This window comes from Bufo bufo, chromosome 4 (genome assembly GCF_905171765.1).
Source record: "Bufo bufo chromosome 4, aBufBuf1.1, whole genome shotgun sequence".
In the NCBI taxonomy this organism is placed as follows: domain Eukaryota; kingdom Metazoa; phylum Chordata; class Amphibia; order Anura; family Bufonidae; genus Bufo; species Bufo bufo.
The window spans coordinates 240,337,567-240,362,342 of NC_053392.1; the positions used below are offsets into that span (position 1 = coordinate 240,337,567).

At 44.5% G+C, this 24,776-nt stretch overlaps 1 long non-coding RNA gene across 1 annotated transcript in view; it reads right to left on the minus strand.

Moving 5' to 3' along the window:
* LOC120997996 overlaps window positions 1–24,776 on the minus strand; it is a 253,359-nt gene that overhangs the window by 221,837 nt on the left and 6,746 nt on the right. The window contains exon 2 of the long non-coding RNA XR_005778275.1: window positions 18,223–18,228. This is a non-coding gene — a long non-coding RNA (uncharacterized LOC120997996). The remainder of the gene's footprint in view (window positions 1–18,222; window positions 18,229–24,776) is intronic.

Consider the following 24,776-nt stretch of genomic DNA (forward strand, 5'->3'; position numbering starts at 1 on the left):
TTCAGATGTCCGTATGTTTTTTACGGATACACGGATACATGGATCGGATCCGCAAAACTCATACGAACATCTGAATGGAGCCTTACAGGGGGGTGATCACCCCATATCGACTCCCTGATCACCCCCCTGTCATTGACCACCCCCCTGTCATTGATCACCCCCCTGTAAGGCTGCATTTAGATGTCCGTATGTTTTTTACGGATCCACGGATACATGGATCGGAATCCGCAAAACACATACGGACATCTGAATGGAGCCTTATAGGGGGGTGATCAATGACAGGGGGGGTGATCACCCCATATAGACTCCCTGATCACCCCCTGTCATTGATCACCCCCCTGTAAGGCTGCATTCAGATGTCCGTATGTTTTTTACGGATCCACGGATACATGGATCGGATCCGCAAAACACATACAGACATCTGAATGGAGCCTTACAGGGGGGTGATCACCCCATATCGACTCCCTGATCACCCCCCTGTCATTGATCACCCCCCTGTCATTGATCACCCCCCTGTAAGGCTGCATTCAGATGTCCGTATGTTTTTTACGGATCCACAGATACATGAATCGGATCCGCAAAACACATACGGATATCTGAATGGAGTCTTACAGGGGGGTGATCAATGACAGGGGGGTGATCACCCCATATAGACTCCCTGATCACCCCCCTGTCATTGATCACACCCCTGTCATTGATCACCCCCCTGTAGGGCTCCATTCAGACATTTTTTTGGCCCAAGTTAGCGGAAATATTATTTTTTTCTCTTACAAAGTCTCATATTCCACTAACTTGTGCCAAAAAAAGAAAAATTCTATGAACTCGCCATGCCCCTCATTGAATACCTTGGGGTGTCTTCTTTCCAAAATGGGATCACATGTGGGGTATTTATACTGCCCTGGCATTTTAGGGGCCCTAAAGCGTGAGAAGAAGTCTGGGATCCAAATGTCTAAAAATGCCCTCATAAAAGGAATGTGGGCCCCTTTGCGCATCTAGGCTGCAAAAAAGTGTCACACATCTGGTATCGCCGTACTCGGGAGAAGTTGGGCAATGTGTTTTGGGGTGTCATTTTACATATACCCATGCTGGGTGAGATAAATATCTTGGTCAAATGCCAACTTTGTATAAAAAATGGGAAAAGTTCTCTTTTGCCGAGATATTTCTCTCACCCAGCATGAGTATATGTAAAAAGACACCCCAAAACACATTGCCCAACTTCCCCTGAATACGGCGATACCACATGTGTGACACTTTTTTGCAGCCTAGGTGGGCAAAGGGGCCCACATTCCAAAGAGCACCTTTAGGATTTCACAGGTCATTTACCTACTTACCACACATTAGGGCCCCTAGAATGCCAGGGCAGTATAACTACCCCACAAGTGACCCCATTTTGGAAAGAAGACACCCCAAGGTATTTCGTGAGGGGCATGGCGAGTTCCTAGAATTTTTTTTTTTTTTTGTCACAAGTTAGCGGAAAATGATGTTTTTGGGTTTTTTTTCTTACAAAGTCTCATATTCCACTAACTTGTGACAAAAAATAAAAACTTCCATGAACTCACTATGCCCATCACGAAATACCTTGGGGTGTCTTCTTTCCAAAATGGGGTCACTTGTGGGGTAGTTATACTGCCCTGGCATTTTAGGGGCCCGAATGCGTGAGAAGTGGTTTGAAATCAAAATCTGTAAAAAATGGCCAGTGAAATCCGAAAGGTGCTCTTTGGAATGTGGGCCCCTTTGCCCACCTAGGCTGCAAAAAAGTGTCACACATCTAGTATCGGCGTACTCAGGAGAAGTTGGGCAATGTGTTTTGGGGTGTCTTTTTACATATACCCATGCTGGGTGAGAGAAATATCTTGGCAAAAGACAACTTTTTCCATTTTTTTTATACAAAGTTGGCATTTGACCGAGATATTTATCTCACCCAGCATGGGTATATGTAAAATGACACCCCAAAACACATTGCCCAACTTCTCCTGAGTACGGCAATACCAGATGTGTGACACTTTTTTGCAGCCTAGGTGGGCAAAGGGGCCCACATTCCAAAGAGCACCTTTCGGATTTCACCGGCCATTTTTTACAGATTTTGATTTCAAACTACTTCTCACGCATTCGGGCCCCTAAAATGCCAGGGCAGTATAACTACCCCACAAGTGACCCCATTTTGGAAAGAACACACCCCCAGGTATTTCGTGATGGGCATAGTGAGTTCATGGAAGTTTTTATTTTTTGTCACAAGTTAGTGGAATATGAGACTTTGTAAGAAAAAAATAAAAAAATTAAAATTTTCCGCTAACTTGTGACAAAAAATAAAAAGTTCTATGAACTCACTATGCCCATCAGCGAATACCTTAGGGTATCTACTTTCCGAAATGGGGTCATTTGTGGGGTGTTTGTACTGTCTGGGCATTGTAGAACCTCAGGAAACATGACAGGTGCTCAGAAAGTCAGAGCTGCTTCAAAAAGCGGAAATTCACATTTTTGTACCATAGTTTGTAAACGCTATAACTTTTACCCAAACCATTTTTTTTTACCCAAACATTTTTTTTTTATCAAAGACATGTAGAACAATAAATTTAGAGAAAAATTTATATATGGATGTCGTTTTTTTTTTGCTAAATTTTACAACTGAAAGTGAAAAATGTCATTTTTTTGCAAAAAAATCGTTAAATTTCGATTAATAACAAAAAAATTTAAAAATGTCAGCAGCAATGAAATACCACCAAATGAAAGCTCTATTAGTGAGTAGAAAAGGAGGTAAAATTCATTTGGGTGGTAAGTTGCATGACCGAGCAATAAACGGTCAAAGTAGTGTAGGTCAGAAGTGTAAAAAGTGGCCTGGTCATTAAAGGGTGTTTAAGCTAGGGGGGCTGAGGTGGTTAATGGGAGCATGCTTTGCCGAATGCAGTAGAAAAATTATATATATACAGTATATCTGTCATGATACAAATTCCTCTTGGCTTTAGTTATTGTCTGGGGCACTTTATTGTTTTTTATACTTATGATGGCCAACCCCTTTAAATACATGGTCAAACCATTTACCTACTGCTATATTGCCGTTACACTCAACTTAACGATCCTAATATAAGGATAGTGACAGGCATAAATTAATGCAAATGTTAAAGATACATATAATTAATTTTTAGCTACAATTTTTAGCTACCATTACATTTTACCGATTGTTCTTTCATTATTTATCTATTATGAGTATTAATTATTTCTATATTATATGTATGTGTACATTTGTATATTTATTATTTTATATGTATATGTAGGTGTGTGTAGGTGTGTGTATACGTATATATACAGTACAGACCAAAAGTTTGGACACACCTTCTCATTCAAAGAGTTTTCTTTATTTTCATGACTATGAAGGCATCAAAACTATGAATTAACACATGTGGAATTATATACATAACAAACAAGTATGAAACAACTGAAAATATGTCATATTCTAGGTTCTTCAAAGTAGCCACCTTTTGCTTTGATTACTGCTTTGCACACTCTTGGCATTCTCTTGATGAGCTTCAAGAGGTAGTCCCCTGAAATGGTTTTCACTTCACAGGTGTGCCCTGTCAGGATTAATAAGTGGGATTTCTTGCCTTATAAATGGGGTTGAGACCATCAGTTTGGACCAAAGGGTGTTTGGACAAGACCAGCGGCACCAACCAATCACCATTATTGTTTATCCTTTATTGCAGTTGCACCCAATTAGGTGCAACTTTGACAGGTGAACATATTACCTCCCCTAGGCAAACAGTACTTTACTTATTTACCCTATGAGCGCCTTCTCTTTTGTGTCTTAATACGCTTCACAGGGGCGGATGCTCCTGCCATCACGAAGGGGTCCAGGATCTCCGGCTTCATGCCGTCAAGTAGGTCTCCTCTCCAGGTGGTCTTAGGGATAGCTCCAGGTTGACCCTCCTCAACAGTGGCTGTGACTTCCATGGCACCTGGCACTCCACCACTGTAAGGCTGAAGACAAATGAAGCATTGGCCATACCTGCCATCGGCTGACCGATTGTTGGGGGTGCAGGCAGTCCCGGTATCAGAGGCCCCAGCTCAGGTTGAGGTTTTTCTCTGAAGCACAGCACTCCGTCTTCTGCTTCCTGCAGACAGCGCACCCGTCCAGTTGCAGCTGGGTCGTCTGGCCATGTCTCCGGTGCTGTCAGGGGTACTAGGGGCTTTTCCATTAGGACCACAGCAACAGCAAATGGCCCTTGGAGGGGCTTTATGGGGGTGTATTCCAACATGTCCCCCTTGTATAGGCTATGTCTTGCCTGTGGTAGGCAGTGACGCTTCACGGAACAGCATCCCACGAAGAGCTCTCTGCCAGTTTTTTCATCCAGGAGTAAACCACTGCCTCGCTGGATCGAGAACCACACCACTGAGTCCTTCCTCCGCTCCAAGAGAAGATCTCGAGGCTGCGGCCTGTCCCAGACTCAGATGGCCCAGTCCTCGATGGCCGGCTTGTATTCCCACATGTTCCTAGCTTGGGCCGTCACCTCTTTATGCACAATAGGGTTAAGTCCTTCAAAGGAGCCATGCTTCCTGGGCAGCGGAGTGTTAACTCCTGCCGTCTCCGCCGCGCCAGCCAGAACGGAGAAAGCTCTGGACCCTGGCTTGGGTCTCCGGACAATTTGTGATACCCGTACCTCGGGCTCGGTAAGATGCAATTTGGGCAGTTCATCGCCGCAGCACGTCTCTCCCCAATTGGGCTTTGGGAGCACCATCTTGTCCTTCTGCTAACTGGCCATGTCGACAGGTGATAAAGGAGGGGCTTCCGGGGAGGAGCTTCCACATCCTCTCCTTGCACTGTAATATCGCTCCCTGTGGCCAGGGCTAGACTTTCCCGCTTTAGATAGGGGCGTTCCTTTACTTTCCTGTGCTGACTGGGCAAGAAGAAACTGCACCATTGCATGTAAAAATGGCGGATTAACCCTTCGGATGCCGGCGCGCACAGTTTTGCGCTTGTCGCTCCGCAACAAATTCAATAAAGTCATTTTTAAAGGTATTTGGTCAATCCTGTATGCATTATAATCCAAGGGCACACAGATTTATCCTGTTCATGATGCCAAATGCAACGGAGGCCGGGGTCCATTTATGTTGAGCGATAACTGTTTGTTTTCATGCAGCCAGTTGCACTGAAGCAACAAAGGCACAGGGCCCCTTTTAGTGATACTTTGGATGTTACCCAGGTGTAGGAATGCCAGAGTGGTGTAGGGTAGCCTATAATGTCTCATTAGGTGTTGTGCGCGTGTCATGGTGCTCCTACCTGGATATGCTGGAACCCCAGGCGTTGGCTCCGAAGCAGACAAAGGGGGTAGTTGATAAAGGGGATGAATAAACACATTGAGTCCAGACATTGTGATGAAGTTGATAACAGCTTTACTTTCAATAAACGTTTCTCCAAATGAATTATAGGCTTTATCTTGGTTTCTAGCAGGCTTTGCCATTTACTGCGGCAAGTAAACTCCTCGCTGCTACGTCAGTTGCTCTCTGGCTCTGCTGTGCTAACAGGCTGGCTATAGGACTCAGATTCTTCTTTTTGCTGTACTTCACTTTGTAATCTGGTCTGTCTCTAGCTTTGTCCAGGGAACTTTACTCCTGGCTTCAGAGGCTTCCAGCTTCTGCCTCCATGTCCAGCAATGCTGAAGATGCTCCAGCTGGCCTAGACAGGGCTCGTCCAGCAGGGACGTGCACCTGCTGCCCACCCTCCCTTGGCAGGGGGTAAACTAGACTGACTCTAAACTGAACTCCACCCTCCCTGCAGAAAGTGGTACATGCCCACCACACCACAGAGGAGAGTGTTAGAATGGAAAAGAAGGTTCCATTCTCTGTACCTGTAGCTCTGCCATCTATGCTGCCACCTGCTGATGAAACAGGCATATTACATGTTAACAGTTACATAACAAGATTATTAATACACATTATTCAGGACCTGGAAATTAATACATAGGATGACACGTGGTTAACCATAGGTGACAGTAGCAAGGTGCAAAGGTGGTAATGCACATCTGGGGGAGATTGTTTGACATGTGCTATGCTACTGACCACATTGTTTGACATGTGCTATACTACTGACGACATTGTTTGACATGTGCTATGCTACTGACCACATTGTTTGACATGTGCTATACTATCACAGCAAAATTTTAAAACTAACTTCAAATAATCATAAAATGATATATTCCCCGCTTTTAGGAGTGCTGAACAATGAAGAAATATCTCAAAGCATTTGTGTCCTGCCTCTTTTGAAATGTCCTTTAGTTTTGTATGACAAAATGCAAACATTGCAGAAATTGTGCACCTTGTAAACAAACTGATCTCTGTGGGGGAAATCCATTATTCCCCCTATGCCTGTTTTTGGTGTACAGAAGTCACAAACCCACCAGATTTGTGACTTTTGTAGTCACAATTACCATTTTACACCACCTTTTACGAAAAGGGGGCATGAAAAGGGCGAGGTGTAAATAATGACTAAATCTACATCAGGTCCGAGCTGCTGTAGATTTCATAGGAGCAAATGACACACTCTAATACTACCTTAGCCACTAAATAAATAATTGACACCAACAACTTAGTGGAGGAAATGGCCGCTGTGCTTTATTAACCACCTCCGGACCGCCAAACGCAGCGACGCGTCCTGGAGGTGGTTGATTCATTCCGCCTGGACGCATATACGCGTCCTCTCGCGAGACGCGAGATTTCGGTCACAGCCGGCCCGCGCATGCGCATCGCGGGCCGGCAAAAGTTCTAGGAGTAATGCATCAGCAACCTGCCAGCCAATGATCGTTGCTAGCAGGTAGCTGATTTTTAACCACCTCAGCCCCCAGTGCTTAAACACCCTGAAAGACCAGGCCACTTTTTACACTTCTGACCTACACTACTTTCACCGTTTATTGCTCGGTCATGCAACTTACCACCCAAATGAATTTTACCTCCTTTTCTTTTCACTAATAGAGCTTTCATTTGGTGGTATTTCATTGCTGCTGACATTTTTACTTTTTTTGTTATTAATCGAAATTTAACGATTTATTTGCAAAAAAATGACATTTTTCACTTTCAGTTGTAAAATTTTGCAAAAAAAACGAGATCCATATATAAATTTTGCTCTAAATTTATTGTTCTACATGTCTTTGATAAAAAAAATGTTTGGGTAAAAAAAAAATGGTTTGGGTAAAAGTTATAGCGTTTACAAACTATGGTACAAAAATGTGAATTTCCGCTTTTTGAAGCAGCTCTGACTTTCTGAGCACCTGTCATGTTTCCTGAGGTTCTATAATGCCCAGACAGTACAAACACCCCACAAATGACCCCATTTCGGAAAGTACACACCCTAAGGTATTCGCTGATGGGCATAGTGAGTTCATAGAACTTTTTATTTTTTGTCACAAGTTAGCGGAAAATTATGATTTTTTTTTTTTTTTCTTAGAAAGTCTCATATTCCACTAACTTGTGACAAAAAATAAAAAGTTCTATGAACTCACTATGCCCATCAGCGAATACCTTGGGGTGTCTTCTTTCCAAAATGGGGTCACTTGTGGGGTAGTTATACTGCCCTGGCATTCTAGGGGCCCAAATGTGTGGTAAGGAGTTTGAAATCAAATTCTGTAAAAACTGACCAGTGAAATCCGAAAGGTGCCCTTTGGAATGTGGGCCCTTTTGCCCACCTAGGCTGCAAAAAAGTGTCACACATGTGGTATCGCCGTATTCAGGAGAAGTTGGGGAATGTGTTTTGTGGTGTCATTTTACATATACCCATGCTGGGTGAGAGAAATATCTTGGCAAAAGACAACTTTTCCCATTTTTTCATACAAAGTTGGCATTTGACCAAGATATTTATCTCACCCAGCATGGGTATATGTAAAATGACACCCCAAAACACATTCCCCAACTTCTTCTGAATACGGAGATACCACATGTGTGACACTTTTTTGCAGCCTAGGTGGGCAAAGGTGCCCAAATTCCTTTTAGGAGGGCATTTTTAGACATTTGGATACCAGACTTCTTCTCACGCTTTGGGGCCCCTAAAATGCCAGGGCAGTATAAATACCCCACATGTGACCCCATTTTGGAAAGAAGACACCCCAAGGTATTCAATGAGGGGCATGGCGAGTTCCTAGAAAAAAATAATTTTGGCACAAGTTAGCGGAAATTGATTTTTTTTATTTTGTTCTCACAAAGTCTCCCTTTCCGCTAACTTGGGACAAAAATTTCAATCTTTCATGGACTCAATATGCCCCTCAGCGAATACCTTGGGGTGTCTTCTTTCCAAAATGGTGTTATTTGTGGGGTGTTTGTACTGCCCTGGCATTTGAGGGTCTCCGCAATCATTACATGTATGCCCAGCATTAGGAGTTTCTGCTATTCTCCTTATATTGAGCATACAGGTAATGAGATTTTTTTTTTCCGTTCAGCCTCTGGGCTGAAAGAAAAAATGAACGGCACAGATTTCTTCATTCGCATCGATCAATGTGGATGAAAAAATCTCTGCCAAAAAAAGAAAAAGGAGGGGAAAGGCGTCTGCCAGGACATAGGAGCTCCGCCCAACATCCATACCCACTTAGCTCGTATGCCCTGGCAAACCAGATTTCTCCATTCACATCAATCGATGTGGATGAATAAATCATTGCCGGGATTTTTTTTTTTATATATATATACAAAGTGTTTGCCAAAGCATATGAACACCGCCACCTCCTCAGCTCATATGCCTCGGCAAACGTATCTTTTACTGCAGAGGAGAAATCTCGTCTTGCAGCGCCGCATACACCGACTTGCGTGTAATCTGACAGCAGCGCAATGCTTCTGTCCGAATGCACATCAGTGCTGCAGCTAGTCGATCGGTTGGTCCACCTGGAAGGTAAAAAAAAAAAAAAAAAAAAGAAAAAACCAGGCCGCAAAGCAATAACTTTTAAACTTTTTAAACTTTTTTACTTACCGGTATTTTTTTTTTTTGTTTAGTTTTTTTTTACCTTTATAGAACAAACCTCTCCTTCCCCATGGGACAATGTGCAAAGCGCAAATCGCCCAAAGATGTGGCGAAGTGCGTTATGCACTTTATCCCAGGTGAAAGGAGAGGTTTGCAGCAGCTGAGAGTAAAAGGGCCCTAATAGCCCTGTGTGCCTGTCCTGTGAGATGCAATCCCTATGCTAAGTGTACCTGTGTGTGGTACTTCCGGAAACACTCTCCATAGCATAGGGCAGGGTGGTCAGCACAGTCAGGACAGAAATAGCGGGTGTCACGCCTTATTCCACTCCTGCTACAGACACGACATCTTTTTCGGGGTGACGGTTGGGTTGAGGTACCAGGAACGACACTGGGGAAATGTCGCTCGTGTAGACGGCTAACTACACTTGTGGATGGGGCCACGGAACCTCCTGGGTAAAGGAGGTTCTCGATGATCTCTTCCTGGAATTTGAGGAAGGATCCTGTTCTCCCAGCCTTACTGTAGAGAACAAAACTATTGTACAGCGCCAATTGAATTAAATATACAGACACCTTCCTATACCAGCGTCTGGTTCTGCGGGAAACTAAATACGGAGACAACATCTGGTCATTGAAGTCCACCCCTCCCATGAGTGCATTATAGTCGTGGACACAGAGGGGCTTTTCAATGACAAGGGTTGCTCGCTCAATTTGGATTGTCGTGTCTGCGTGAATGGAGGAGAGCATGTAAACGTCACGCTTGTCTCTCCATTTCACCCCGAGCAGTTCTTCGTTACACAAGGCAGCCCTCTCCCCCCTTGCAAGACGGGTGGTTACAAGCCGTTGGGGGAAGCCCACGCGACTAGTTCGCGCGGTGCCACAGGCGCAAATCCGTTCTAGAAACAAATGCCTAAAGAGGGCCACACTTGTGTAGAAATTGTCCACATAAAGATGGTACCCCTTGCCGAATAAGGGTGACACCAAGTCCCAGACTGTCTTCCCACTGCTCCCCAGGTAGTCAGGGCAACCGACCGGCTCCAGGGTCTGATCTTTTCCCTCATAGATCCGAAATTTGTGGGTATAGCCTGTGGCCCTTTCACAGAGCTTATACAATTTGACCCCATACCGGGCACGCTTGCTTGGGATGTATTGTTTGAAGCCAAGGCGCCCAGTAAAATGTATTAGGGACTCGTCTACGCAGATGTTTTGCTCAGGGGTATACAAATCTGCAAATTTCTGGTTGAAATGGTCTATGAGGGGCCGAATTTTGTGGAGCCGGTCAAAAGCTGGGTGGCCTCTGGGACGGGAGGTGGTGTTGTCGCTAAAATGCAGGAAACGCAGGATGGTCTCAAATCGTGTCCTGGACATAGCAGCAGAGAACATGGGCATGTGATGAATCGGGTGCGTGGACCAATATGACCGCAATTCATGCTTTTTTGTCAGGCCCATGTTGAGGAGAAGGCCCAGAAAAATTTTAAGTTCGGAAACTTGGACTGGTTTCCACCGGAAAGGCAGGGCATAATAGCTTCCCGGGTTTGCGGTTATAAATTGTGTGGCATACCGGTTTGTCTCTGCCACGACTAAGTCCAAGAGCTCCGCAGTCAAGAACAGCTCAAAAAATCCCAGGGCCGAACCGATTTGAGCCGTCTCAACCCGAACTCCAGACTGGGCGGTGAAAGGGGGAACTACTGGTGTGGCTGAAGTTGGTGACTGCCAATCAGGGTTTGCCAGCACCTCAGGGATTCTAGGGGCTCTACGGGCCTGTCTGTGCGGTGGCTGCGACGGGGTAACTATTGCACGTGCCACTGTACCAGCTTCAACTGCCCTTCTGGTGCTCGCTACTTCACCAGGTTGTACGGCAGTGCTGGTACTAGGTCCAGGAAGGGCTGTGCTGCTGGTGTATGCCTCACCACGTGATCCGGCAGCGACAGCCCCACTCTGCTGCTCTTGAAGCGGATCCTGCGCAACCTGTGGTCTAGCGACACGGGGCCGGGTACGCCTGGTGCTGCCAGGGACCTCCATCTCCTTGTCCGAACTTTGGGTCAGAGAGCCACTGCTTTCCACAGGTTCATATTCTGACCCGCTAGATTCGTCAGATGAGGGTTCCCACTCCTCATCCGACTGGGTCAGAATCCTGTAGGCCTCTTCAGAAGAATACCCCCTGTTTGACATTTTGGACTACTAAATTTAGGGGTATTCCCTGAGACTACCCAAGAAAAAAAGCAAGCCTGTCTTACAAAGGGGAGGCTAGCGAAGTACCGGAGGCCGCTGCGGTTGATAAAAAATATCAAAACTGATTTTTTTATCGCCGCAGTGCGTGTAAAATGAATGTGCAGTGATCAAAAAAATATATATTTTTTGTCACTGCGGTGGGGCGGGCGTGGGTGAACGCACGTGTGGGCGACCGATCAGGCCTGATCGGGCAAACACTGCGTTTTAGGTGGAGGGCGAGCTAAGGTGACACTAATACTATTATAGATCTGACCGTGATCAGTTTTGATCACTTACAGATACTATAAAAGTACAAATGCTGATTAGCGATACGCTAAACAGCGAATAAGTGACTGCGGTGCGGTGGGCTGGGCGCTAACTCACGCTAAACTACCTAACCAAGGGGCCTAAACTATCCCTAAAACCTAACAGCCAATACTAGTGAAAAAAAAAAGTGACAGTTTACACTGATCACTTTTTTTCCTTTCACTGGTGATTGACAGGGGCGATCAAAGGGGTGATCAAAGGGTTAATTGGGGTGCAGGTGGGTGATCTGGGGCTAAGGTGTAGTGTTTGGTGTACTCACAGTTCAGTCTGCTTCTCTGCTGGATCCAACCGACAAAAAGGACCAGCAGAGAAGCAGAGAAGCCATATAACAGATCATATTTACTAATATGATCTGTGTTATGTCTTGTGATTGGATTTTTTGAAAATCGCCAGCCTGCCAGCCAATGATCGTTGCTGGCAGGCTGGTGACGAACTTGTTCTTTAACTTTTGCCGGCCCGCGATGCGCATGCGCGGGCCGGCTTTGAGCGAAATCTCGCGTCTCGCGAGATGACGCGTATATGCGTGACTCTGCGCAGCGCTGCCACCTCCGGAACGCGATCCTGCGTTAGGCGGTCCGGAGGTGGTTAAAAAATCGAATCACAAGCCATATAACAGATCATATTAGTAAATATGATCTGTTATATGGCTTCTCTGCTCCTCTGCTGGTCCTTTTCGTCGGTTGGTTCCAGCAGAGGAGCAGACTGAACTGTGAGTACCCACCAAACACTACCCTTAGCCCCTGATCACCTTCCATCACCCTCATCATCCAAATTAACCCCTTGATCGCCCCCTGTCAATCACTTAGTGAAAGACAAAAAGTGATCAGTGTAAACTGTCACTTTTTTTTTTCACTAGTATTGGCTGTTAGGTTTTAGGATTAGTTTAGGCCCCTTGGTTAGGTAGTTTAGGGATCAGTTAGCGCCCAGCCCACCGCACCGCAGTCACTTTTATTCGCTGTTTAGCGTATCGCTAATCAGCATTTGTACTTTTATAGTATCTGTAAGTGATCAAAACTGATCACGGTCAGATCTATAATAGTATTAGTGTCACTTTAGTTCGCCCTCCACCCAAAACGCAGTGTTTGCCCGATCAGGCCTGATCGGTCGCCCACACGTGCGTTCACCCACGCCCGCCCCACCGCAGTGACAAAAAAAATATATTTTTTGATCACTGCACATTCACTTTACACGCACTGCGGCGATAAAAAAAATCAGTTTTGATATTTTTTATCAACCGCAGCGGCCTCCGGTACTTCGCTAGCCTCCCCTTTGTAAGACAGGCTTGCTTTTTTTCTTGGGTAGTCTCAGGGAATACCCCTAAATTTAGTAGTCCAAAATGTCAAACAGGGGGTATTCTTCTGAAGAGGCCTACAGGATTCTGACCCAGTCGGATGAGGAATGGGAACCCTCATCTGACGAATCTAGCGGGTCAGAATATGAACCTGTAGAAAGCAGTGGCTCTCTGACCCAAAGTTCGGACGAGGAGGTGGAGGTCCCTGATAGAACCAGGAGTACCAGGCCCCGTGTCGCTAGACCACAGGTTGCGCAGGATCCGCTTCAAGAGCAGCAGAGTGGGGCTGGCGCTGCCGGATCACGTGGTGAGGCATATACCAGCAGCGCAGCCCTTCCTGGACCTAGTACCAGCACTGCCGTACAACATGGTGAAGTAGTGAGCACCAGAAGGGCAGTTGAAGCTGGTACGGTGGCACGTGCAGTAGTTACCCCGTCGCAGCCACCGCACAGACAGGCCCGTAGAGCCCCTAGAATCCCTGAGGTGCTGGCAAACCCTGATTGGCAGTCACCAACTTCAGCCGCACCATTAGTTCCCCCTTTCACCGCCCAGTCTGGAGTTCGGGTTGAGACGGCTCAGATCAGTACGGCCCTGGGATTTTTTGAGCTGTTCTTGACTGCGGAGCTCTTGGACTTAGTCGTGGCAGAAACAAACCGATATGCCACACAATTTATGCCAACCCGGGAAGCTATTATGCCCAGCCTTTCCGGTGGAAACCAGTCCAAGTTTCCGAACTTAAAATTTTTCTGGGCCTTCTCCTCAACATGGGTCTAACTAAAAAGCATGAAATGCGGTCATATTGGTCCACGAACCCAATTCATCACATGCCCATGTTCTCTGCTGCTATGTCCAGGACACGATTTGAGACCATCCTGCGTTTCCTACATTTTAGCGACAACACCACCTCCCGTCCCAGAGGCCACCCAGCTTTTGACCGGCTCCACAAAATTCGGCCCCTCATAGACCATTTCAACCAGAAAGTTGCAGATTTGTATACCCCCGAGCAAAACATCTGCGTAGATGAGTCCCTAATACATTTTACCGGGCGCCTTGGCTTCAAACAATACATCCCAAGCAAGCGTGCCCGGTATGGGGTCAAATTGTATAAGCTCTGTGAAAGGGCCACAGGCTATACCCACAAATTTCGGATCTATGGGGGAAAAGATCAGACCCTGGAGCCGGTCGGTTGCCCTGACTACCTGGGGAGCAGTGGGAAGACAGTCTGGGACTTGGTGTCACCCTTATTCGGCAAGGGGTACCATCTTTATGTGGACAATTTTTACACAAGTGTGGCCCTCTTTAGGCATTTGTTTCTAGAACGGATTTGCGCCTGTGGCACCGCGCGAACTAGTCGCGTGGGCCTCCCCCAACGGCTCATTACCACCCGTCTTGCAAGGGGGGAGAGGGCTGCCTTGTGTAACGAAGAACTGCTCACGGTGAAATGGAGAGACAAGTGTGACGTTTACATGCTCTCCTCCATTCACGCAGACACGACAATCCAAATTGAAAGGGCAACCCGTGTCATTGAAAAGCCCCTCTCAGTCCACGACTATAATGCGCTCATGGGAGGGGTGGACTTCAATGACCAGATGTTGGCTCCCTATTTAGTTTCCCGACGCACCAGACGCTAGTATAAGAAGGTGTCTGTATATTTAATTCAATTGGCGCTGTATAATAGTTTTGTTCTCTACAGTAAGGCTGGGAGAACAGGATCCTTCCTCAAATTCCAGGAAGAGATCATCGCGAACCTCCTGTATCCAGGAGGTTCCGTGGCCCCAACCACCAGTGTAGTTAGCCGTCTACACGAGCGACATTTCCCCAGTGTCGTTGCTGGTACCTCAACCCAACCGCCACCCCGAAAAAAATATTGTGTCTGTAGCAGGAGTGGAATAAGGCGTGACACCCGCTATTTCTGTCCTGACTGTCCTGACCACCCTGCCCTATGCTTATGAGAGTGTTTCCGGAAGTACCACACACAGGTACACTTAGCATAGGGATTGCATCTCACAGGGCGGGCACACAGGGCTATTAGGGCCCTTTCTCTCACAGCTGCTGCAAACCTCTCCTTTCACCTGGGATAAAGTGCATAACGTACTTCGCCACATCTTTGGGCGATTTGCGCTTTGCACATTGTCCCATGGGGAAGGAGAGGTTTGTTCTATAAAGGTAAAAAAAACTAAACAAAAACAAAAAATACCGGTAAGTATAAAAGTTAACGTTCAGTTAAAAAAGTTAAAAAAAGTTTATATGTTCTGTTCAAAAGTTAATAAATTTATTACGTTGCGGCCTGGTTTTTTCTTTTTTGTTTTGTTTTTTTTACCTTCTAGGTGGACCAACCGATCGACTAGCTGCAGCACTGATGTGCATTCGGACAGAAGCATTGCGCTGCTGTCAGATTACACGCAAGTCGATGTATGCGGCGCTGCAAGACGAGATTTCTCCTCTGCAGTAAAAGATACGTTTGCCGAGGCATATGAGCTGAGGAGGTGGCGGTGTTCATATACTTTGGCAAACACTTTGTATATAAAAAAAAAATAAAAATACCGGCAATGATTTATTCATTCACATCGATTGATGTGAATGGAGAAATCTGGTTTGCCAGGGCATACGAGCTAAGTGGGTATGGATGTTGGGCGGAGCTCCTATGTCCTGGCAGACGCCTTTCCCCTCCATTATTTTTTTTTGGCAGAGATTTTTTCATCCACATTGATCGATGCGAATGAAGAAATCTGTGCCGTTCATTTTTTCTTTCAGCCCAGAGGCTGAACGGAAAAAAAATATCTCATTACCCGTATGCTCAATATAAGGAGAATAGCAGAAACTCCTAATGCTGGGCATACATGTAATGATTGCGGAGACCCTCAAATGCCAGGGCAGTACAAACACCCCACAAATGACCCCATTTTGGAAAGAAGACACCCCAAGGTATTCGCTGAGGGGCATATTGAGTCCATGAAAGATTGAAATTTTTGTCCCAAGTTAGCGGAAAGGGAGACTTTGTGCAAAAAAACAAAAAAATAATCAATTTCCGCTAACTTGTGCCAAAAAAAATATAGGAACTCGCCATGCCCCTCATTGAATACCTTGGGGTGTCTTCTTTCAAAAATGGGGTCACATGTGGGGTATTTATACTGCCCTGGCATTTTAGGGGCCCCAAAGTGTGAGAAGAAGTCTGGTATCCAAATGTCTAAAAATGCCCTCATAAAAGGATTGTGGGCCCCTTTGCGCATCTAGGCTGCAAAAAAGTGTCACACATGTGGCATCGCCGTACTCGGGAGAAGTTGCGGAATGTGTTTTGGGGTGTCATTTTACATATACCCATGCTGGGTGAGAGAAATATCTTGGTCAAATGCCAACTTTGTATAAAAAATGGGAAAAGTTGTCTTTTGCCAAGATATTTCTCTCACCCAGCATGGGTATATGTAAAATAACACCCCAAAACACATTCCCCAACTTCTCCTGATTACGGAGATACCACATGTGCGACACTTTTTTGCAGCCTAGGTGGGCAAAGGGGCCCACATTCCAAAGAGCACCTTTCGGATTTCACCGTCCATTTTTTACAGAATTTGATTTCAAACTCCTTACCACACATTTGGGCCCCTAGAATGCCAGGGCAGTATAACTACCCCACAAGTGACCCCATTTTGGAAAGAAGACACCCCAAGGTATTCGCTGATGGGCATAGTGAGTTCATAGAACTTTTTATTTTTTGTCACAAGTTAGTGGAATATGAGACTTTGTAAGAAAAAGAAAAAAAAATCATCATTTTCCACTAACTTGTGACAAAAAATAAAAAGTTCTATGAACTCACTATGCCCATCAGCGAATACCTTACGGTGTCTACTTTCCAAAATGGGGTAATTTGTGGGGTGTTTGTACTGTCTGGCCATTGTAGACCCTCAGGAAACATGACAGGTGCTCAGAAAGTCAGAGCTGCTTCAAAAAGCGGAAATTCACATTTTTGTACCATAGTTTGTAAACGCTATAACTTTTACCCAAACCATTTTTTTTTTACCCAAACATTTTTTTTTATCAAAGACATGTAGAAGTTTAGAGCAAAATTTATATATGGATGTCGTTTTTTTTGCAAAATTTTACAACTGAAAGTGAAAAATGTCATTTTTTTGCAAAAAAATCGTTAAATTTCGATTAATAACAAAAAAAGTAAAAATGTCAGTAGCAATGAAATACCACCAAATGAAAGCTCTATTAGTGAGAAGAAAAGGAGATAAAATTCATTTGGGTGGTAAGTTGCATGACCGAGCAATAAACGGTGAAAGTAGTGTAGGTCAGAAGTGTAAAAAGTGGCCTGGTCTTTAAGGGTGTTTAAGCTATAGGGGCTGAGGTGGTTAAGGGTCACGTAAAATAATTTACAACAATAAATTAAATAAATATTTTAATTTAAAAACACCACCATAACCGATACCAACAGACCAATAATAAATTAACCATATAAAGACCAAGATCCACTCAGCATGAGCTGAGCGACACAACCCCTCTAATAATGCCCAGCGACAGGTGACTTAATGAAAAAATAGGGAGAAGGGGGGGTGGGACGCTGCTCCAGTCTTCAGGCACTTCTGAGCCAGCGCCGCCGAACCTGCCAATATAAAGGGGTACAGATTCCCGCCGCCAGAGCAGCAACAAATCAGGGGGCTGGAAATCTCCCCCAGCAACAGGCAGCAACCAATCAGCGGCACTCTTGACACGCAGGAAACCGGAATCAGCTTGTTTGCAGGTAAAACAGCTTCTTGAGGTAATTTTACCTGTAATAGAAAAAAGGCGGGAAAAGAGAGACAGGGAAAGGGAAAGAGAACACCCTACAAACCCCTAACCTAAAAACTACCTAAGGTGTCATTGCCCCTATGCTTTCCCCCAAGCTAAACGCTCTGGTGGGGTTAATACATGGGAGCAACTGACACTCTAATACTACCTTAGCCACTAAATAAATAATTGACACCAACAACTTAGTGGAGGAAATGGCCGCTGTGCTTTATTAAGGGTCACGTAAAATAATTTACAACAATAAATTTAATAAATATTTTAATTTAAAACCATCATAACCGATACCAACAGACCAATAATAAATTAACCATATAAAGACCAAGATCCGCTCAGCATGAGCTGAGCGACACTACCCCACAAGCCACGCCTAACATAGGCGAGGCCCCCCACAGCACCACAGCCATTTCTCTACCACATTTTGAAGGCCCAAATTAAAAATATCAATCCCCACCTCAGAAAGATGAACGTTATCAGACCTAAAAAGGCCTGGCAAAAACCCCTCCAAATCCAAATGCCTATAGCTAAAACCTCCCACTAAAGGGAGAAATTTCTCAAGGGCCCTATTCACTCTTTTACAAATTTTTTCCAAAAATTTACCATCCTCTCCTGACCACGCTAAGCGAGCGACAATTTCAGAAAAAACTAAATTAGTATTAGGTAAGCTATGACGTAATAAGGACAGGTCTCTGTTCATAACCCACAATAATTTGCAGGTTCGCATTCTACCTAAATCATTCCCCCCATGATGTATTACAATCAAATGCGGAACAGGCCATTTCTTCATAAGCTTATTAATTTCCTCCATTAACCCTTTCCAACCCATCCCTCTAACTCCCTGCCAAAGAATAATTAATTCAGATGCATTAAATGACAAATTCTCTGAGTATATTCTTTTTTCAGCTCGCTTCTGAGCCCAAAACACTAATGAATGGCCCACAATCCAAATCACAAACTGACTCCCTGTAAAAATAGAAAAGCATTCAGACTGGCAACATTAACTCCGGTCTAACAAATTCTAAACCTATTAGATTCCCATCGCCCGATTCTTTTGACTACTGACTCATCTAACCCAAATCTAGAAGCCTCAGTCGCAGCGCCTATCCTAAATGAATGCGACGCGATTTTAGCCGAACTGAGCCCCAACCGCCCCAAACATTTCTTCAAAATTGCGCTAAACTGAAATTTAGTGAGAGGGGAGGAATCCTGATGCACTAAGAAGGAGCCACACCTTGAGGGATGAATCTCAAGCCAACACCTTACTAACTTAACTGGGCAAAAATCAGAAACATTTAACCTAACTACCTGGCCTCTGCCGTACTGATCAGTTTTAGATCTTCTAATAAAAATGTCAACTCTATCATCAAACAAAACAACATCCGAAAACTCCAAACCAGACAAACTGTTGCGGTTTGCCGCAACCAACTCACTAATCCTGAATGCCCTGAAAAAAGCTAACACAAAAGCTGTACGAAAAAGCAATATTTCACATTGATCCCTACAAACGTCACACAAAACATTACATAGATCACCCAGTAATGAAACAGAAATCGGCCTCCTAGCGTCTAGCTTACAAACACCTTTCCTATAACCCCTGAGCGATTGTCTAATCTGAAAAAAGGATGATAATGGCCTATTACCCCCCAGCTTCTGAAAAAAATGAAACACCTGCCACTACTCTCACAATAGATGAAGCCGCCAAATTTTTTCTGAATAGACTAGTAACAAACAATAAACCAAAACCTAAAACGTCCCCTTTAACATCAACAGTACATGCATTTACAAAGTTCAACCAATCCCGCCATGCGGCAGTGTAAGCTGCCCATGTTCTCGGGGCTAAAGACCTCTTAATAGATTTGGATATTAATCCCAGATCAAACCCCAAAGATGCTGAGGACACGGGCTCCCTTCCAGGTCCGCCTCTGGAGCCAATTCCCGGAATCTCAGTAACTGTAAACGAGACAGAGAATCAGCCAGCACATTAGATGACCCTACAATGTATTTTGCTTTGATCCATATATTACACTTCATGCAAAACAAAACTAAATGCCTTAACAACTTCACCACTACATCACTTTTGGATGAAAGAGTATTACAGCAAAACACACCCCCTTATTATCTGTGTGTAACAAAATCCTCCTATTCCTAAACTCCGAGCCCTAAAGAACAACTGCCACAATTACCGGAAAAAGTTCCAATAAAACAATATTCCTTGTGAGGCCATTAGCCACCCAGGAAGCTGGCCACCTCTCCGCTGACCATTTACCATTCCAGAACGCCCCATATCCACAGCTACCGGCCGCATCCGTGAATAAACCTAAAGCATCTGAACTCCTGCCAGCAACTAGAACCATTAAAATCCTGCAGAAAATCTAACCAAACACCCATATCCTCCTTCAAACACTTAGTTAACCGAATATGGGAACTAGGCGACTTCAGACCCCTTGTAGAGGAATATAATCGACTAGAAAAAACCCTTCCTATGGGGATAACCCTACTAACAAAGTTAAGAGATCCAAGAAGAGATTGCATTTCCCTCAAACTACATTTCTTCTTCTTCAACAAAGACAAAAGTAACATCCAAATCTTTTCCAATTTCACCGCCGACAAGCGGAATTCCATGCGACTAGAGTCAATAACTATCCCAAGAAACTCCAAACAAACACAAGGACCAACCGTCTTCTCTTCCGCTACTGGTATCCCAAAACAAGAACAAATATCTAAAAATCTAACTAACAAGTCTGAACACACACTAGAATGAGAAGGACCAACAAACAAAAAATCATCTAAATAATGAAGAACGCCATTAAAACTTAAATCATACTCAACGACCCACTGAATAAACGAAGAAAATGCTTCAAAATAATAACAAGACAATGAAAAACCCATCGGCAGGCATTTATCAAAATAAAAACAACTGTCAAACTGAAAACCTAGAGAGTTGAAACCATCTGGACAAACAGGAAAGCAGACTTAATGTCCGTCTTAGCTAACAGGGCATCCTTACCAAAAGACCTAACTAATGCTAATGCACTATCAAAAGAAGTGTAGGAAACAGAGGCCTTAGATTTATCCACCATATTGTTCAAAGAGCTTTTCTCTGGGAATGACAGGTGATGAATCAGCCTGAAATCACCAGGCTTCTTCTTTGGCACAACGCCCAAAGGAGAAAGCCTAAAATTAACAAACGGCGGCTCCAAAAAGGGGCCCTCAATCCTACCCAAGTCAAGCTCTTTCTGAATTTTTCTACGCACTATCTCCTTATGCAAAACCACAGATTTTATGTTTTCCACCCAACAGCAGCCAAAACCAGAAAACTGTGGAACTTAAAAACCATATAAAAAACCGCTAAAAATTAAATCAGCTTTCGGACGGTCTGGGTAAAGAGCGAGCCATGGTTGCATTTCTGCCAACCTCACCGGACTCGATGCTTTTTGCCACCTGCTCCCTAGTGTTTGGCTGCTGCTGGCCTGACTGGGAATTCCTTTTAAAGCAACGGGACATGGGATGTGTACCCCCACAAAAGGAACACTCATGTTTAAAACGGCAGTTATTCAACCATTTACAAGTAGCCCCATTATAAGCGGCATCCTGTCAAAACGCCAGGGGGGGTCATGTGACCCCCCCCTATCGGCGATCGCCGCAAACCGCAGGTCAATTCAGACCTGCGGTTTGCTGCGCTTTCTGCAGTTTCTGATCCCCGCGGTTCCTGACCGCGGGGATCAGAAACTTTAGTGTCCCTAAAATAAAGATTTTGCACCCCCCCCCCCCCTGCACCCCTGCATGATTTTTTGCCGGCGGGTGGTGCAAGGGGGGGGAGTTGTGGGCGGTGGGGGCGGTGCGGGAGGTGGGTGGTGCGTTGGTGGTTAGTGGGTATACCAGGGTGCCAGCACATTGCTTACACCCTGGTGTAAACGGCTGACATCTGTGCAGCCGTTTAACCCTTTCCATACCGCGGACCGCTGTATGGAAAAAGTTAACAGTAAGAGGGAGCTCCCTCCCTCTCCCATCGGGGGACTGCTGTGCCTTTGCAGCCCCCCGATGGAGAGGGAGAGAGCTCCCAGACAGCCCCCCGACAGCCCCGTCCTTACCCTTCTCCGTCTGCGCAGTTCTGACAACTACTGAGCAGACATAGAAACATAGAATGTGTCGGCAGATAAGAACCATTTGGCCCATCTAGTCTGCCCAATATATCTGAATCCTATTAATAGTCCCTGGCCCTATCTTATATGAAGGATAGCCTTATGCCTATCCCATGCATGCTTAAACTCCTTCACTGTATTTGCAGCTACCACTTCTGCAGGAAGGCTATTCCATGCATCCACTACTCTCTCAGTAAAGTAATACTTCCTTATATTACTTTTAAATCTTTGCCCCTCTAATTTAAAACTGTGTCCTCTTGTGGTAGTTTTTTTTCTTTTAAATATGCTCTCCTCCTTTACCGAGTTGATTCCCTTTATGTATTTAAAAGTTTCTATCATATCCCCTCTGTCTCTTCTTTCTTCCAAGCTATACATATTAAGGTCCTTTAACCTTTCCTGGTAAGTTTTATCCTGCAATCCATGTACTAGTTTAGTAGCTCTTCTCTGAACTCTCTCTAGAGTATCTATATCCTTCTGGAGATATGGCCTCCAGTACTGCGCACAATACTCCAAGTGAGGTCTCACCAGTGTTCTGTACAGCGGCATAAGCACTTCACTCTTTCTACTGCTTATACCTCTCCCTATACATCCAAGCACCAATTAGGTATCGCCGCGTCCGTGACAACCTGCTCTATAAAATTACCACATGATCTAACCTGTCAGATGAATGTTGTAAATAACAAAAAAAAAACGTGCCAAAAAATCTATTTCTTGTTACCTTGCCGCACAAAAAAGTGTAATATAGAGCAACCAAAAATCATATGTACCCTAAACTAGTACCAACAAAACTGCCACCCTATCCCGTAGTTTCTAAAATGGGGTCACTTTTTTGGAGTTTCTACTCTGGGGGTGCATCAGGGGGGCTTCAAATGGGACATGGTGTCAAAAAAAACAGTCCAGCAAAATCTGCCTTCCAAAAACCGTATGGCATTCCTTTCCTTCTGCACCCTGCCGCGTGCCCGTACAGCGGTTTACGACCACATATAGGGTGTTTCTGTAAACTACAGAATCAGGGCCATAAATATCGAGTTTTGTTTGGCTGTTAACCCTTGCTTTGTAACTGGAAAAAAAATATTAAAATGGAAAATCTGCCAAAAAAGTGAAATTTTGAAATTGTATCTCTATTTTCCATTAAATCTTGTGCAACACCTAAAGGGTTAACAAAGTTTGTAAAATCAGTTTTGAATACCTTGAGGGGTGTAGTTTCTTAGATGGGGTCACTTTTATGGAGTTTCTACTCTAGGGGTGCATCAGGGGGGCTTCAAATGGGACATGGTGTCAAAAAACCAGTCCAGCAAAATCTGGCTTCCAAAAACCATACGGCGCACCTTTCCCTCTACGCCCTACTGTGTGCCCGTACAGTAGTTTACAGCCACATATGGGGTGTTTCTGTAAACGGCAGAGTCAGGGCAATAAAAATACAGTCTTGTTTGGCTGTTAACCCTTGCTTTGTTAGTGGAAAAAATGGATTAAAATGGAAAATTAGGCAAAAAAATGAAATTCTCAAATTTCATCCCCATTTGCCAATAACTCTTGTGCAACACCTAAAGGGTTAACGAAGTTTGTAAAATCAGTTTCGAATACCTTGAGGGGTGTAGTTTATAGAATGGGGTCATTTTTGGGCGGTTTCTATTATGTAAGCCTCGCAAAGTGACTTCAGACCTGTAGTGGTCCCTAAAAATTGGTTTTTTGTAAATTTCTGAAAAATTTCAAGATTTGCTTCTAAACTTCTAAGCCTTGTAACATCCCAAAAAAATAAAATATCATTCCCAAAATGCTACAAACATGAAGTAGACATATGGGGAATGTAAAGTCATCACAATTTTTGGGGGTATTACTATGTATTACAGAAGTAGAGAAACTGAAACTTTGAAATTTGCAAATTTTTCAAAAATTTTGTTAAATCTGGTATTTTTCTATGCAAAAAAATTTACTTTTTTGACCCAATTTTAGCAGTGTCATGAAGTACAATATATGACAAAAAAAACAGTCTCAGAACGGCCTGCGTAAGTCAAAGCGTTTTAAAGTTATCAGCACTTAAAGTGACACTGGTCAGATTTGCAAAAAATGGCCAAGTCCTTAAGGTGAAATAGGGCTGAGTCCTTAAGGGGTTAGGCGCACTATCTTTGGCGGACGGTAATAATGCCATTAATTCAACGTACTCCATTCGCCAAATGCGCTCCTTCACAGCAGTACTAAGATGATAACCTAAAGGAGACACTTCACAAACTAAAGCCTCCTTCAAATAAGTCTCCTTAACCCCTGCACCTCTTTCCACCACAGGAGCAACATTAATAACATTACTACAACTAGGCGGATTAACCGCCGCACTTTGACCATTGCTCCAGACATCTGAAACCTTAAAGGGACACTGACAGGCCCGATAAACATATTTAGTTATTCCTATGCAGTCATAGGTCTATTAAAGTGTATTACAATCACATAAGAGTACCCCCTGTCCGCATTTTAAACCATGTAAAAACAACTTTATAATCATCTGTCAATCACCTTCCTTTATGCCCAAGGGGCGTTTTTACTCCTACCTTTGTCCCCAGCCGCGCCTCAACTGTCGCTTCCTAGCGCCGCCCAGCTCATTATTATTCACTGGCTGGGCGGCTTTTACAGTCCCCGATCCTCCCGAGCCGGCGCAGGCGCAGCAGGAGACCCTGGTATTGAACTCACTTGTACCTTCTGCGCGTGCGCCGGATAACTTGCCCGGCACCCTCACTCGCAGTGCGCCTGCTTCCCTTATTCAATGCCAGCGTCTCCTGCTGTGCCTGCGTCGGCTCGGGAGGATCGAGGACTGTAAAAGCCGCCCAGCCAGTGAATAATAATGAGCTGGGCGGTGCTAGGAAGCGACAGTTGAGGCGCGGCTGGGGACAAAGGTAGGAGTAAAAACGCCCCTTGGGCATAAAGAGATGTGAAAAACCGCCCCTTGGGCATAAAGGAAGGTGATTGACAGATGATTATAAAGTTGTTTTTACATGGTTTAAAATGCGGACAGGGGGTACTCTTATGTGATTGTAATACAGTTTAATAGACCTATGACTGCATAGGAATAACTAAATATGTTTATCGGGCCTGTCAGTGTCCCT